Genomic DNA, 15,422 nt, shown 5'->3' with positions numbered 1-15,422 from the left:
GAGAGAGAGAGAGAGAGAGAGAGAGAGAGAGAGAGAGAGAGAGAGAGAGAGAGAGAGAGAGAGAGAGAGAGAGAGAGAGAGAGAGAGAGAGAGAGCAAGATGTAACAGCTACAGTCAGGCAAACCTTCCTTTGCTTTCTTAATCCGTCGTATCGGTGTGGTCATTCAGTTATGCCCTCTCCGTCCTTCTGCTAGACCGTTCTTATATGGCTTGAGTGGACACACACACGTCCCCACCGGCCCTGCGTTAACACTGATAGCCTTAATCACCGACCTCCTGATTCGGTCTTCGATGCCCCCACCTTTCTTGTGGGTTCCAACACTCAATCAGTGTCCACTGGCGTGACTGGAGGGTGTCTCTCCAGACCTGTCTTTTATCCCTACTCACGGGGTCTCAGCTATCCAGCACTCCTGAATGACTGTGTCCATTAAATAAGGCCACTCCTTCAGTCCACTGAGGAATGTTTATGAGCAAACTATTGTCCTTGCAGCGAAACAGTAAATAATTCAAAAAGGAGTCACAATACGGTTAATCAGCAATTTCCCCCTCTCCCTTATCTGTCGCCGATGTTCTTGCTTGTTTTTCCGTCTCTCTTTCTCATGGTCAGCATAGCAACAGTAATAGTTCGTGGTTCTCAAGAGGGGAATGGTTAACTCTGTACCCCATTGTCCATCAGGTCTATTCATCACTCGTAACACCCCCATCCTTCTGGGAATTTTCACCAGGGGGAAAATTAACTAATAAAGCACATGGCTGAATTACAGAGTTTAATAAATACAGTAGTTGTCTTAACTACTAAAATAACACAGATCCACGTTCAATTAACATCTAGATAAACAATCAGCAATTACATTGTCACTCCCTTTAATATGTTGTATCTTAATATCAAATTCCTGTAACAACAGACTCCAATTTAATAACGGCCTATTTTTATTTCATGTTAGTAAAAAAAAATACTAAAGGGTTGTGCTCGTAGCTCAGGTGTCTATTACAAAGTGTGAACCAATACATGTGTAATTATACTGTGGTACATTATAAAAGTTTGTGCAAATACTAATCTGTATTTTACTTTTAAACTTAACATTCAATCTTCCATGATGTTTTTATCTTTCACATGCTTTGTCGAATTCCCTCAAACCCAGATCCTGTTATTTAAAGCGGTATTTGGTCAACCTTTGTTCCGTTTCCATTTAACTCTCACGTGGTTAGCTTGCTCACCAGTGTGGAATAGGCCATCACAGACTCCTTTCACAGGAGTTATTTTATCACCAATGTTTTCCAAACTAAGCCCATTTGCTGAACTTCCACACAATTCGTTAATTTTAAGCAAGTCATTAATTTTATCTTCAGGATCTTTCATTCTATTTGTTTTCAGTTTAACAGCGGCAGATGATCCCTCTTGGTCAAAACAACATTTCAAGTTCTGCCTCTCCAAATCACCTCCTTGAATAACATCAGCGCGTTGTTTACCTTTAAATTCCAAAACAAACTATAATTGATTCACAGGCACCTTGTTAACAAGCCATTGTTCAGTTAACGGTCCCTTCCCTTTTGTCAATTCTTCTAAAACTAATTCAGATTTTAAATATTTAATTTAGGAACAACACCATTCCCTTCTCCTTCAATAGTATTTACATTACCAGCTTTCATCTCCTGAATAACTTTTAACACACCTTCTAACACAAACAACTGAGAACTCTCACTTTACACTGTTACCAAAGTTAACCCTTTCTTTACTAAACCAAGTCCATCTGATCCCAAAAGAACTGCATTCCTTTTCAACTAAATCAGATACCTCAGACTTTTCCTGAGTTTCAATACTAGGTTCAGTACCCTGTGCATCCATATCCTTCACACCCTGAACAGACGCAAACGGGACATCTACCTCTTCCAGGCTTTCAATACCAGTCCCTTTTTTAAAGTCTAAGTTCCCCTGATCCTCCCAGTTACTCTCTGGGCAACTTCCATCCGGAGTAAACTCAACACTGCGGGTTAAAACAACGTCATCTGTTAACCCAGCAGACTCCTTCAAGGTAATGGCATCCTTTTCATCTAGGACTGTCCTGATATCATTTCGGGAACACATTTAAATTCTTCAACTTCTTCAAACAGTTCTGCCAAGCCAAACAGATCATCCGTGTCCAAACCTGGACCTTTTAACTGCCATATCTGTTTCTCATCTTTACTCTGTGCCTTTATAAATTCCCTCTTGACTAAGGGTGGATCTACCTCCTCTCCTTTACTCTCTTCCACCTCCCTATTCTCCGTTTTACCATCCCCTAACCCCTCTTGGTACAGGGTCGGTAAAAATGTCTCAGCCAAATCAACACTGCACTCATTTAAAATGTCTTCTTTCTCAGCCGCCTTTCTGGACATGCTGGGAGTGATTGCGCATGCGGGATAAATCTTAGAATCTATGGGCGGGTCCTCAGCACTCACAGGCTTGCTTGTCAACTTCACTGCTGAATACACGTCACCACCCGCTAAATCGTTACCAAGAAGGACGTCCACGCCGTTTCTCGGTAAATCTGACTGCTGCCATATTTCGACTGGTCCAGAGAGCAGGTCACGTTTTAAAATGACTTGTGCAAAGGTACAGCTTTTGTCTCCTTTACTATGCCTCTTAACACAACCTCTCCAGTTTCAGGACTAAAATCTAGCACCTTACTTAGGATCAATGACTGGTCAGCCCCAGTATCCCTCCAGATTCTCACTTGAACTGGGGTTTCTCCTTCTTTCATAGACACCGTCCCTTCCGAAATAAATTTCTCATCCCCTCTTGGACTCTATCTACTTTTGCCTTCCCCATCGATCTGCTGACCCACTCAATGCAATCTGTCGGGACTGCCGTTTTCCCTTTTCCTTTCTCCTTCTTCGGAGCAAAACACTTGGATGCTATATGACCAGCATTCCCACAATTATAACAGGGTAAAGCTAGGAACCTTCCTGCCAGCCTGCTTTTCCTCGCCTTTTCCACTAGCTCCTGGCTTATTCTCTGCCTTAGCCGGCGGGCTTTCTCTACAGTCCCTACGGTCTTTCTCGTAATTCGTATTTGAGGAAAACTTTGCCTTGTGGGTTAGGGCGTAATCGTCTGCTAATTTGGCAGTCGCAGACAGAGTCTCTGTCTCCTTCTCATCCAAGTACGTCTTCCTATTTTCAGGGATACAACTTTTAAATTGCTCCATCAACATTAGCTGCACCAGTTTATCATAATCTCCAACAACCCCTTTTGAGGCGCACCAACGCTCATAACACATCTCTATCTCAAGGGCAAACTCTAAATACGTGTGGTTCCAGGGGGGTCTTCAAATTCCGGAACTTCTGCCGGTATGCCTCTGGCACCAACTCGTAACACGGAACTCCTCAGTACAGCCCATTTTCTGCGATGCATTTGCGCAGAGGATGATAGGAACGTGATTAGGAACGTGAACATTGAAGGTTTTGGGGAGATGGCAGGAGAATCGGGTTGAGAGAGCCAGGATGAAATGGTAGAGCAGATAGGATGTGATGGATGGCCTAGTTCTGGTTCTTCGTCTTATGGTCTTAAATAAACTCTTCCCAACTGAAATATTGGATAGCTGTGAGCTAAAAACATCAGAGAGGAAACTGCAGGCAGAGACTAATAAAGGCCTTATTCTGATGAACCCTACAGCTCGTGCTCAGTACCATACAACCATAGATCATTACAGCACAGAAACAGGCCTTTTGGCCCTTCTTGGCGGTGCCGAAACATTTTTTCTGCCCCGTCCCACTGACCTGCACCTGGACCATATCCCTCCGTACACCTCTCATCCATATACCTGTCCAGGTTTTACTTAAATGTTAAAAGTGAGCCCACATTTACCATTTCATCTGGCAGCTCATTCCACACTCTCACCCCTCTCTGGCGTGAAGAAGCACCGCCCCTCAATATTCCCTATAGACCATTCCTCCTTCACCCATAACCCACGTCTTCTGTTTGTTTGTTTTTTCTGCCCAAGCGTCAGTGGAAAAAGCCTACTTGCTTTCACTCTATCTATACCCATCATGATTTTATATACCTCTATCAAATCTCCCCTCGTTCTTCTGCTCCAGGAAGTAAAGTCCTAACCTACTCAACCTCTCTCTGTAACTCAGTTTTTCTCAAGTCCCGGCAACATCCTTGCAAAACTTTTCTGCTCTCTTTCAACCGTATTAATATTCTTCCTGTAATTCGGTGACCAAAACTGCACACAATACTCCAAAATTTGGCCTCACCAACGCCTTATACAACTTCACCATAACATTCCCACTCTATACTTAATACTTTCATTTATAAAGGCTAACGTACAAAATATCTCTTTACTACCCTATCTACCTGTGATGCCACTTTTAGAGAATATTGTATCTGCATCCCCAGATCCCTCTGTTCTATTGCACTCCTCAGTACCCTACCATTTACCTTGTATGTTCTACCTTGGTTTTTCCTTCCAAAGTGCAATACCTCACACTTGTCTGTATTAAACTTCATTTGACATTTTTCAGCCCATTTTTTCAGCTGGTCCATATCCCTCTGCAAGCTTTGAAAACCTTCCTCACTGTCTGCTAAACTTCCAATCTTTGTATCATAAGCAAATTTACTTATCCATTTTACCACATTATCTTCCAGATCATTGATATAGATGACAAATAACAATGGACCCAGCACTGATCCCTGTGGCACACCACTAGTCACAGGCAGCCATTCAGAGTAGCAATTCTCCACTACCACTCTCTGACTTCTCCCATTGAGTCAATGTCTAATCCAATTTACTACTTCATCATGTATACCTAGCGATTGAATCTTCCTAACTAACCTCCCATGCGGTACCTTGTCAAAGGCCTTACTGAAGTCCATGTAGTCAAGATCGTTGCCTTCCCTTCATTCACTTTCGTTGTAACCTCCTCGAATAACTCTAATAGATTGTTTAAACACTACCTACCACGCACAAAGCCGTGCTGACTCTCCCTAATAAGTCCCTGTCTATCTAAATACTGGTAGATCCCATCTCTTAGTACTCCTTCCAATAATTTACCTACTGCCGACGTCAAACTTACAGGCCCATAATTTCTCGGATTACCTTTAGAGCCTTTTTTAAACAACGGAACAACTTGAGCTATCCTCCAATCCTCCGGCACTTCTGCCGTAGATACCAACATTTCAAATATTTCTGCTGGGGCCCCTGCAATTTCAACACTGATCTTCTTCAAGGTCCGAGGGAATACCCTGCCAGGTCCTGGGGATTTACCTACTCTGATTTGCCGCAAGATAACAATCACCTCCTCCTCTTCAATATGTACAGGTTCCATGACCACACTACTTGTTTGCCTTATACCATTGACTCCTTGTCAGTCTCCTTGGAAAATACAGACTCAAAAACCCATTTAAGATTTCCCCCATTTCTTTTGGTTCCATACATAGCCGACCACTCTGATCCTCAAGAGGGTCAATTTTATCCCTTCTTATCCTTTTGCTCTTAATATACCTGTAGAAGAACTTTGGATTATCCTTCACCTTGATTGCCAAATCTACCTCATGTCTTCTTTTAGCCCTCCTGATTTCTTTCCTGCTTTTTTGCACCTTTATACTCCTCAAGCACCTTATTTTCTCCCTGTTTCTTATAGATGTCATACATCTCTCTCTTCTTCTTTATATAAGTTCAAATATCCCTATATCTTTATTCTTATTCACATTGCCTTTAATCCTGACAGGAACACACGAACTCTGCACTCTCAAAATTTCTCCTTCGAAGGCCCCCCAACTTACCTACGACGTGCTTGCCGGAGAACAAACTTTCACAATCCACGCTTTATAGATCCTTTCTCATTTCTTCAAATTTGACCTGTTTCCTGTTTAGAAACTCAACCGGAGGACCAGATATTTATCCACGATCAAGTTGCAGCTAATGGCGCTATGATCACTTGAATCAAGGTGTTCTCCTACACACACTCCCGTCACTTGTCGTAACTCGTTTCCTAATAGTACTATTTATTTACTGCAACACACACAAAATGCAGGCCAGGCAACATCTATATTCAGAAGCACTGTCGACGTTTCGGGCCGAGACGCTTCGTCTGGACGAACTGAAAGGAAAGATAGTGAGATTTATTTACTTTGTATTTATATTATAATTCTTTTATCTGTACTGTCTGAGTTTGCACAATTGTTATTTGACAGTCTAAATTTGTCGGCAGCTTTTCGCTCTACTTGATGTCTTTGGCCTATTTGATCATTTACCTCCAAGTACCAGGATGCCACATCCTGAGCAATCGACTCCAACATCTTACCAACTGCCGAGGTCAGGCGAGCCGGTCTATATTTTTATTTCTTCTCCGTTCTTCTACCTACTTCCCTTCCTGAAGACTGGGATGGAATTTGCAATTTTGCGTCCTCCGGAAACATGCCAGACTCCATTGATGCTGGATGGATCATTAATCCCTTCAACTAACTCTTTTAGAAGCCGTGAGGGGTAGTCCATGAGGTCTAGTTGACTTATCTGTCTTCAGATGTTTCAGTTTCCCAAGCTCTTCCTAATAACAGCAAATAAACTGACTTTCCGCCCCCCCCCCCCGACACACACGAACTGCGGGCATACTACTCGTGCTTCCGACAGCGAGGACTGACGCAAGACACTGATTCAGCTCATCCGCCATTTCCTTGTACCCTATTACTATTATTTCTCCAACATCATTTGATGACCAAATACTACTTTCGCCTCTTGCTTACGCTTTAGATACCTAAAGAAAACCTTGGTATCATTTCTATATTATTGGTTAGCTTGCCTTCACATTGTTTGCTTTTTGTGCTGGCTTTGACTTCGCCTGTCAGCCATGGCGGCGTCATCTGGACTTTGGATATATCCAAGCTGGGAATATCAAATTGCTTCTAGAAGCTCCAGCCATTGCCGTTCTGTCGACGTCCGTGCTAGTATCCCCAGCCAGTGCACTTTGGACAGCTCTTCTCTCACTATTCTGCAATTTCCTTTAATCCTTTGTCAAACTGATATATCTGACTTTAGCTTCACTCCGTCTAATTAGAGGGTGATTTATGTCATATTATGGCCCCGGATTTCTCAATGTTCATTTTTAACTTAACATCCATAATCATATGCGGTTAAGTACAAAACACCCAATCCAGGATTGCTGATAACCCAGCGATTTTTTGTCTAAATGTCTCTTAAAATTATTTGTTAGATCTGGGTTTAGGACGTTCACAGTCATCTCGATCCAGATTTCAAGAACATTCTGTCTAAATATTTTCCTCTCATATTTCCTTTCAAAGTCCAAGCTGCCTTCTTAAATCCGTGTCTTCTTATTTTTAATCTCGTGCATACGAAGTTCTACCTGCATGATCTTTCTACAATATATCCTATATATGCTTAGGCTATACTTGTTTAAAGCTCCTTCCTGTTACCTTAGGCCCGAAATGTCGACTGTTTATTCATTTCCATCGATGCCGCCTGGCCTGCTGAATTCCTCTAACGTTCTGTGCTGTGGTATGTATTTATCCAAATATATTGCTCAACATCAACAAACTACCCAACCGAAACTTCACAATGACAGTTTTATTTTCCAAACCATTAAAACGTCATCTATAAAAGACGCGAGCAAGTCAGTCGCCTGGTTATCTTGGATGCCGAGCGCACCCTGTTTAAAGTTCACTCTATATCGCCATCATAAATCCAAACCTTATTCTCTCGAAAAAGTCATTATTATCAATGTTGAGTGCGCCCTGTGCAATGATTACTTCGTATCTCATCAGCAAAGCGACTATAAAAGTGGTCCCAAGGTCATGTGTTATTTAATACTGGTGTTCATAAACTTATTATTGATACTACAGCAGAAAATACTACTTTTTGTTTGGACCTTCTGCCCGAATTACAGGAAACACGTAGGAGTCGGATTCCTTCCTGTTCAAGGTTTCTTTTGATTTTTTTTTTGATCACGCGAATAATGCTTCTACCCCCCAGCAGAGATCAGTCTCGGATGACAAGGGCGCAGGATAACCTTGGAAGAATCGACGCCATGAGCACTGTGAGCGCCGTGGGTGGAGACTCCGACCTTTGGAACAATGAATACCTCCGAGTTCAATCGCTGATGTTTGCAGAAGCTAACTGGGCACAATCGGCAAGCAGCTGTGTTTAAATTGTCATCGCTTATTTCACAAAGCAAACAAGAGCAGCTTTTCAGTTATGGGAAACATTGAGACTTTGCCAAGCCGATAATCCCACCGTTCAAACACAGGTAAGAGAACATTGTTCTTATCTTCAGTCGAAGTGTTTATCAGAGGTAGTGTATACCGTTGTGGCAATTGACTGAAGTGAAAACATTCGATCTTATTTTCCTTTTCCAGTCCCTGTATTCCATGTGTGAATTAACATATATTTTACCAAAACAAGTTTATAACATTCACTGAGACAGTAAGTGCTTCAACCATCCTACTATCGTAATCGATCGTTCTATTCATCCTTATGCCCTGTTGGTTTACTGACAGGAGAATATGCAGCATTTAAATGGCAGAGATAGAACGAAGACAGGCCGTGTTCTCTGGAAAGGCCGAAGCTGAGTGTGGACTTGACAGAGGGTTATTAAATTATGAGTGGCATTGGTGGAGCGTGCAACCGGTAGCCGTCGCCTGGGGTCAAACATTTAATACCAAAAGAGATGCTTTTACAATGATAAGTTCTAACTTCAAAGGGGATGTGCGAGGGATGTTTTTCTTTAACAATAGATGGCGGGTACCTGTCATACAGTGTTACGCGTGGAAAAAATATTCTAGAGGCATTAATAAGCTCTACGTAGGCAGATGAATAGGTATATAATGAAGGTTCCCCATTCTCGGACTGAATTCACTTTCTTTGTCGTCGGTACCCTTTATCCTGTGTTCTGTTATTGTTTTACCTGATACCACCTCACAGCACTGGGTCATTATTTAATCTGAATGAACGGTATGCAAGACAAGCTTACCATTCGACTTTAGTACATGTGGCGATAACAAATCAATTCCATTTTCATGTGCTTGTACATTGTTTAAGCAGATGTGAACTGTTCACTATTTCATTAATTTCATCCTCCCAACTCCCCACAAAGCGTCTAATATTTTACTCACCACACCTTCCAGTTATCTCGAATCCGTTTATCCCACCTTAAATATTCTGCAAGTATTCAAATTCCATTGACCGTGCTTGAAGGAATGCCTCAAACTGAAGGACACTTCAAATAGCATAAAAAACAGAAATCAAAAGTTCGACTGTAGAGATTTCACTTTCTGAATGGTGAAGCCATCCAAAGAACCTGATTGTATTAAAAAAAAAGGATTGGCTGCTCCATAAGCAATAGATTCCTGCGTCTGGCACAGGTGTGGCACATAAGCCAATTTTAAACCCAACGTATTTTGTTTCTTCACCTACTTACTTGAGAAAGCAACACTTCTGAAAACAGTTTCACTCCACTGTTCTTCGCCGCAATTAACGCTTCAAATGGATGAGGATGGATTGGCACAATCCATTCCGAAAGGTACTGTTGCCTTAATGGGGAGGTGGAATGCATCAGAAGTTGACCTTGTCGCTCAGAAATGTTATCATAGAATGGCGTGCTGTTTGATCAATTAATAAGTTATTTCTTCTCTGTCTGCACGGTAAGGCCATCATGTGCGTTTTCGGTAAAGAAGTGAAATATAATTCAATTTCTGGAAAGAAAGTAGACGTTAAGAAATGATGGAAGTATTCAGGCACCCACTGGGGAATCTGTGAATGGAGAATCATGTTTTTCAAGAAAGCTAAACCCGTCTGACATTGATGACCCGTTTAATTCGTGGATCAACAAAGAGGTCTTCCTTAATTTTCGTACACTTTTTGATATAATAAACCGACGTCTCAAATGTCGAAACCCTTCAGGGATTTTTTTTTTTTGTATAGGATGCGTTTCAATCGACATAAATGGTTAGAACTCTGTATCACTATCAGTGCCAACTTCCTTTCCTGGCTATTGCATAATGACATCTTTATCTCCCTCATCTAGGATCTCTGCCTCTGGTAGTTGTGATATCGGAAAACAATCATCATGAGGCGGAGGGCTCATGGCTGAAGCGATTTTGAAGTATTCAGTTGATCTCTTGCATTAGCAGAGAAGCCACACGCAGTGATCAGACAGAACTATCAATATATTAAATGAGCATAGAAATTAGTATAGGCTCTTCGGCCCACAATGTTGAGCCTAGCCTTAAACCCTGCCTCCCAGATAACCCCGCACATTGAATTCTTCCATTTACCTGTCTTGTAGTCTGTTAAATTTCACTCGTGTATCTGCCTCCACTACAGACTCAGGCGTTGCATTCCACGCACCAACCACTCTCTGATTAAAAAAAAAACTTCCTCTAATATCTCCCTTGAACTTCCCAACCCTTACCTTAAAGCCATGTGCCCTTGTATTGCGCAGTGCTGCCCTGGGGAAGAGACGCTGGCTGTCCACTCTATCTATTCCTCTTAATAACTTGTATACCTCTATCATGTCTCCTCTCATCTTCCTTTTCTCCAAAGAGTAAAGCCCTGGCTCCCTTAATCTCTGATCATAATGCATGCTCTCTAAATCAGACAGCGTCCTGGTAAATCTTCTCTGTACCCTTTCCAATGCTTCCACATCCTTCCTATAGTGAGGCGACCCGAAATGGACACAGTACTCCAAGTGTGACCTAACTAGAGTTTTAGAGAGCTGCATCATTACCTCGCAACTCTTAAACTCTATCCCTCGACTTATGAAAGCTAACAACCCATAAGCTTTCTTAACTACTCTATCTACCTGTGATGCAACTTTCAGGGATCTGTGGACATGTACCCCCAGATCCCTCTGCCCCTCCACGCTACCACGTATCCTGCCACTTACTTTGTACTCTGCCTTGGAGTTTGTCCTTCCAATGTGTACCACCTCACACTTCTCCGGATTGAAATCCGTCTGCCACTTCTCAGCCCACTTCTGCATCCTATCACTGTCTCCCTGCAATCTTCGACAATCTTCTACACTATCCACAACACCACCAACCTTTGTGTCGTCTGCAAACTTGCCAACCCACCCTTCTACGCCCACATCCAGTTCGTTAATTAAAATCACGAAAAGTAGAGGTCCCAGACCGATGCTTGTGGGACACCACTAGTCACAACTCTCCAACCCTATTGTTCCCTCCACCACGACACTCTGCTTTCTACAGGCAAGCCAATTCTGAATCTACCTATCCAAACTTCCCTGGGTTCAATGCTTTCTGACTTTCTGAATAAGCCTACAGTGTAGAACTTTTTCAAATGCCTTACAAATATCCAAGTAGATCACATCCACTGCACTACCCTCAGCTATGTGCCTTGTCACCTCCTCAAATAACTCTCCCAGGCATGTTAAACGCTTTCTGCCTTTCACAAACCCATGCCGACTGTCCATGATCAGACCATGATTCTCTAAGTGCCCACAGATCCTAACTCTAAGAATCTTTTCCAACAGCTTTACCACCACATACGTAAGGCTCACTGGTCTATAATTACCCCGACTATCCCTACTAACTTTTTTTGAACAAGGGAACAACATTCGCCAACCTCCAATCCTCCGTTACCATTCCCGTGCACAACGAGGACATAAAGATCCTAGCCAGAAGCTCAGCAATCTCTTCCTCGCCTCGTGGAGCAGTCTGGGGAATATTCTGTTAGGCCCCGGGGACTTAACCGTCCTAATATATTTTAACAAGTCCAACACCTCCTCTCCCTTAATGTCAACATGCTCCAGAACATCAACCTCACTGTTACTGTCCTCACCGTCATCAATTTCCCTCTCATTGGTGAATACGGAAGAGAAGTATTAATTGAGGTCTTCGCTCACTTCAACAGCCTCCAGACATATCTTCCCACCTTTATCTCTAATCGGTCCTACCTTCACTCCTGTCAGCCTTTTGTTCCTCACATAGTTGAAGAATGCCTAGTGGTTTTCCTTTACCCTAATTGCCAAGGCCTTCTCATGCCCACTTCCTGCTCTCCTCTGACACCTTAAGCTCCTTTCTTGCTACCATATATTCCTCAATAGACCCATCTAATCCTTGCTTACTAAACGTCGTGTGTGATGCCTTCTTCTACTTGACTAGATTTTCCACCTCACTTGCCACCCATGGTCCCCTCACCCGACAGACTTATCTTTATTTTCCTCACCGGGGCAATTTTGTCGATAATACCTTGTAAGAGATCCCTAATTATCGACCACATGTCCATAGTACATTTCCCTGCAAAAACATCATCTCAATTCACACCCGCATGTTCTTCCCTTGTAGCCTCATGATTTGACCTTTCACAAATAAAATAATATATATATCCTTTGTCTCTCTGATTCTATTCTTTTTCTATGATAATTCTAAAGGCCAGGGAGCGGTGGTCGCTATCCCCCAACTCCTCACCCATTGAGAGATCAGTGACCTGACCCGGTTTCTTTATCTGGTACCAGATCTAGTATGGCATTCCCCCTAGTCGGCCTGTCAGCATACTGTGACAGGAATCCGTCCAGGACACACTTAACAAACTCTGCCCGTCTAAAGCATTGGAACTAATTAGATGCAAATCAATATTAAGGAAGTTAAAGTCACCCATGATAATAACCCTGTTACTTTTGCTCCTTTCCAAAATTTCCCTCCCAACCTGCTCCTCGTTATCTCTGCTGCTACCAGAGAGCCTTTAGAACACTCCCAATATAGTAGCTGGTCCCTTCCTGTTCCTGAATTTCACCCATACGCAGTCAAAGGAGGATCCTGCTACATTACAGACCATTTCTGTAGCTGTAAAAGTATCCCCGAGCAGTAATGCCACCCCTCCTCCCCTTCCCCTCCTTCTCTATCCCTTTTTAAAGCGCTGAAACCCAGGAATATAGGTAATCCATTCCTGCCCTGGTGCCTGCCAAGTCTCTGTAATGGCCACGACATCATAATTCCTTGTAAGTATCCAAGCTTTCAGTTCATCACCTTTGTTCCTGATGCTTCTTGCATTGAAGCACACACACTTTAGCCCTTCTACATTAGTACCTTTACATCCTTTATTCTGCTTCTCTCCTCAAAGCCTCTTTATATGTTAGATCTGGCTTTACTCAATGCACTACACTTGCAGTTCTCGCATGACCTTTATCCTCCTCCACCTCACTATCTGCTCTAACACACTGGTTCCCCTGCAAATCTAGCAGCACTAGCAAACCTTCCCGCAAGCATGTTAGTCCCCCTGCAGTTCAGCCGCAGCCTGTCCCTTCGGAACAGGTCCCACCTTCCCTGGAACAAGGCCCAATTGTCCAGACACATGAAGCCCTCCCTCCAGCACCAACTCCTCAGCCACGTTTTCAGCTGCATTATCTTCCTATTTCTAACCTCACTGGCACGTGGCACGCGTAGCAGTCCTGACATTGCTACCCTGGAGGTCTTGCCCTTCAACGTTGCACATAACTCCTTAAACAGTCTTTGCATGACTTCCTCCTTCTTTCTATCCACGTCATTGGTCCCTACATGAACCACGACATCTGGCTACTTACCGTCCCTCTTGAGAACACGGAGAACTCGACCCGAGATATCGCGGACCCTGACACCAGGGGGGCAACAGACCATCCAGGATTCTCGATCTCTCCCACAGAACCTCTTACCTGTCCCCCTAACTATCAAATCCCCTATCACTACTGCTCTCCTCGTTTCCCTGCTTCCCTTCTGAGCTGAGGGTCCAGTCTCGGTGCTAGAGTCGCGACCATTGCAACTTGTCCCTGGTAGGTCTGCCCCACCAACAGTATCCTAAACGGTCTACTTATTTTTGATGGTAACGGCCACAGGGGTGCTCTGCTCTTTTTGTCTATTTCCCTTCCTTCTCCTGACAGTCAGCCAGCTGCTTGCCTCCTGACTATTAGGAGTGACTATTTCCCTGAAACTCCTTTTTATTTATGCCACTGCCTCAGGAATGATTCGAAGTTGATCCAGCTTCAGCTCCAGATCTCTAGCTCGGTTTGTCATGAGCTGCAACTGGATGCACCTTTTTCAGGTGTAGTCATCAGGGGCAACTGTGCTGTCCCTGGCTTCCCACATCCTGCAAACAGAGCACTCGACTGCCCTAACTGTTGCCTCCATTACCTACTCCAAAGTTGATAACAAACTTTGTAGATTATTTAAAGGAACTTACCCGGCCTTACCTCACTGGGAGCAAGCTCGTCCTCCGCCTCTGCTCGCCGAATCCTCCCGACCCAAAGCCTTCCTACTCTGTCTCCCACTACTCCGTCGCTCACTTTTTAAAATCTCCCGCTGTCTCCCAGGCCGACATCCACGCGCTTCCGCAGTCGTGCCCCGTTCAAACTGTTGAAGAAATGATCCTTCTGTTCTCGCCATATAGAACATAGAACAATACAGCACAGTACAGGCCCTTCGGCCCACAATGTTGTGCCGACCCTTAAACCCTGCCTCTCATATAACCCCCCCCCCACCTTAAATTCGTCCATATACCTGTCCATATGTCTGAAGAATAAATGGCATTGACATCGGCGTACTTTGGAAACAAGCTTTTAGTACGACATTGTGTGCTGCCCAACAAATGTGTTGCCCAGGCGTTGTCTTGGTCACCAATGTTACTTACAAAGCAGAAGACATACGATTTCTTAATAAATGGAGACATGTCTGTCTCTGAGCATTCGGCTTGTATTTCTACAAATATAACATTAAGGTATCGTGACCATTGGTACATTGATGAGACAGTTCGCTCGTCACAAGTAGCCGTGCAAGTACAATTACTTTATTATGTGCACACCGATTATATGCATTTAGCGCATGCAGAGCGACGTGATCGCAATCGGAAATAAATGTAAACGCATGGCTGAATGAAGATTGACGTATTCAACTGATGCATTATTTAATGAGAAATCAGAGGCAGTAGTCAGACAGAAGTAGCAATATGACCTATAACGTTTCGGCTTTCGGCAAGTCGTCGGGTTAACGAATGGCATTGACTTCCGAGTTCCGTGACACATTTGAGATGCCCTGTCTTTGTATTGGTCACGAATTCTACATCCAAAGCCGAGTTTATATGATTTCGTAAGAAGAAGAGTTATGCACTGTCTCTGAGATTTATGCGGATCTTTATCACAATTACAAAATAAATTCTCTTGGCTGCAGCAACATTGTTGATACATTGTGAGAACGCTTTAAGTGAATTGAATTATGATTTGAAGTGAACAATATGGGCAATTTCAAAAGAAGTGTTGCGTGGTGGGGAACTTTTATGGTGACCTTGATGATCAGCACCCGCACAGAAGTATAGAGGAAGCAAAATCTTTGCTTGACTAGTGCAGTATACCATCCATGTGAATTGTGAGGGGTGAAATTTCATCCTTTCATGTAAACCAGCAGCAGTGACACCAGAATCAAGTAAAATAGTTCTTAACTATGA

General features: G+C 43.2%; 1 protein-coding gene across 1 annotated transcript in view; it reads left to right on the top strand.

The window, feature by feature from the left end:
* The first annotated feature begins 2,489 nt into the window (after positions 1-2,489).
* LOC140722861 (uncharacterized) overlaps positions 2,490-15,422 on the top strand; it is a 118,100-nt gene continuing 105,167 nt past the window's right edge. The window contains exons 1-2 of the mRNA XM_073037501.1: positions 2,490-2,593; positions 7,971-8,241. The gene's annotated coding sequence lies outside the window, so the exon portion shown is untranslated. The remainder of the gene's footprint in view (positions 2,594-7,970; positions 8,242-15,422) is intronic.

The sequence above is a fragment of the Hemitrygon akajei genome, unplaced genomic scaffold, assembly GCF_048418815.1.
Source record: "Hemitrygon akajei unplaced genomic scaffold, sHemAka1.3 Scf000091, whole genome shotgun sequence".
Classification (NCBI taxonomy): domain Eukaryota; kingdom Metazoa; phylum Chordata; class Chondrichthyes; order Myliobatiformes; family Dasyatidae; genus Hemitrygon; species Hemitrygon akajei.
This window is presented reverse-complemented; position numbering and strand designations above follow the sequence as displayed.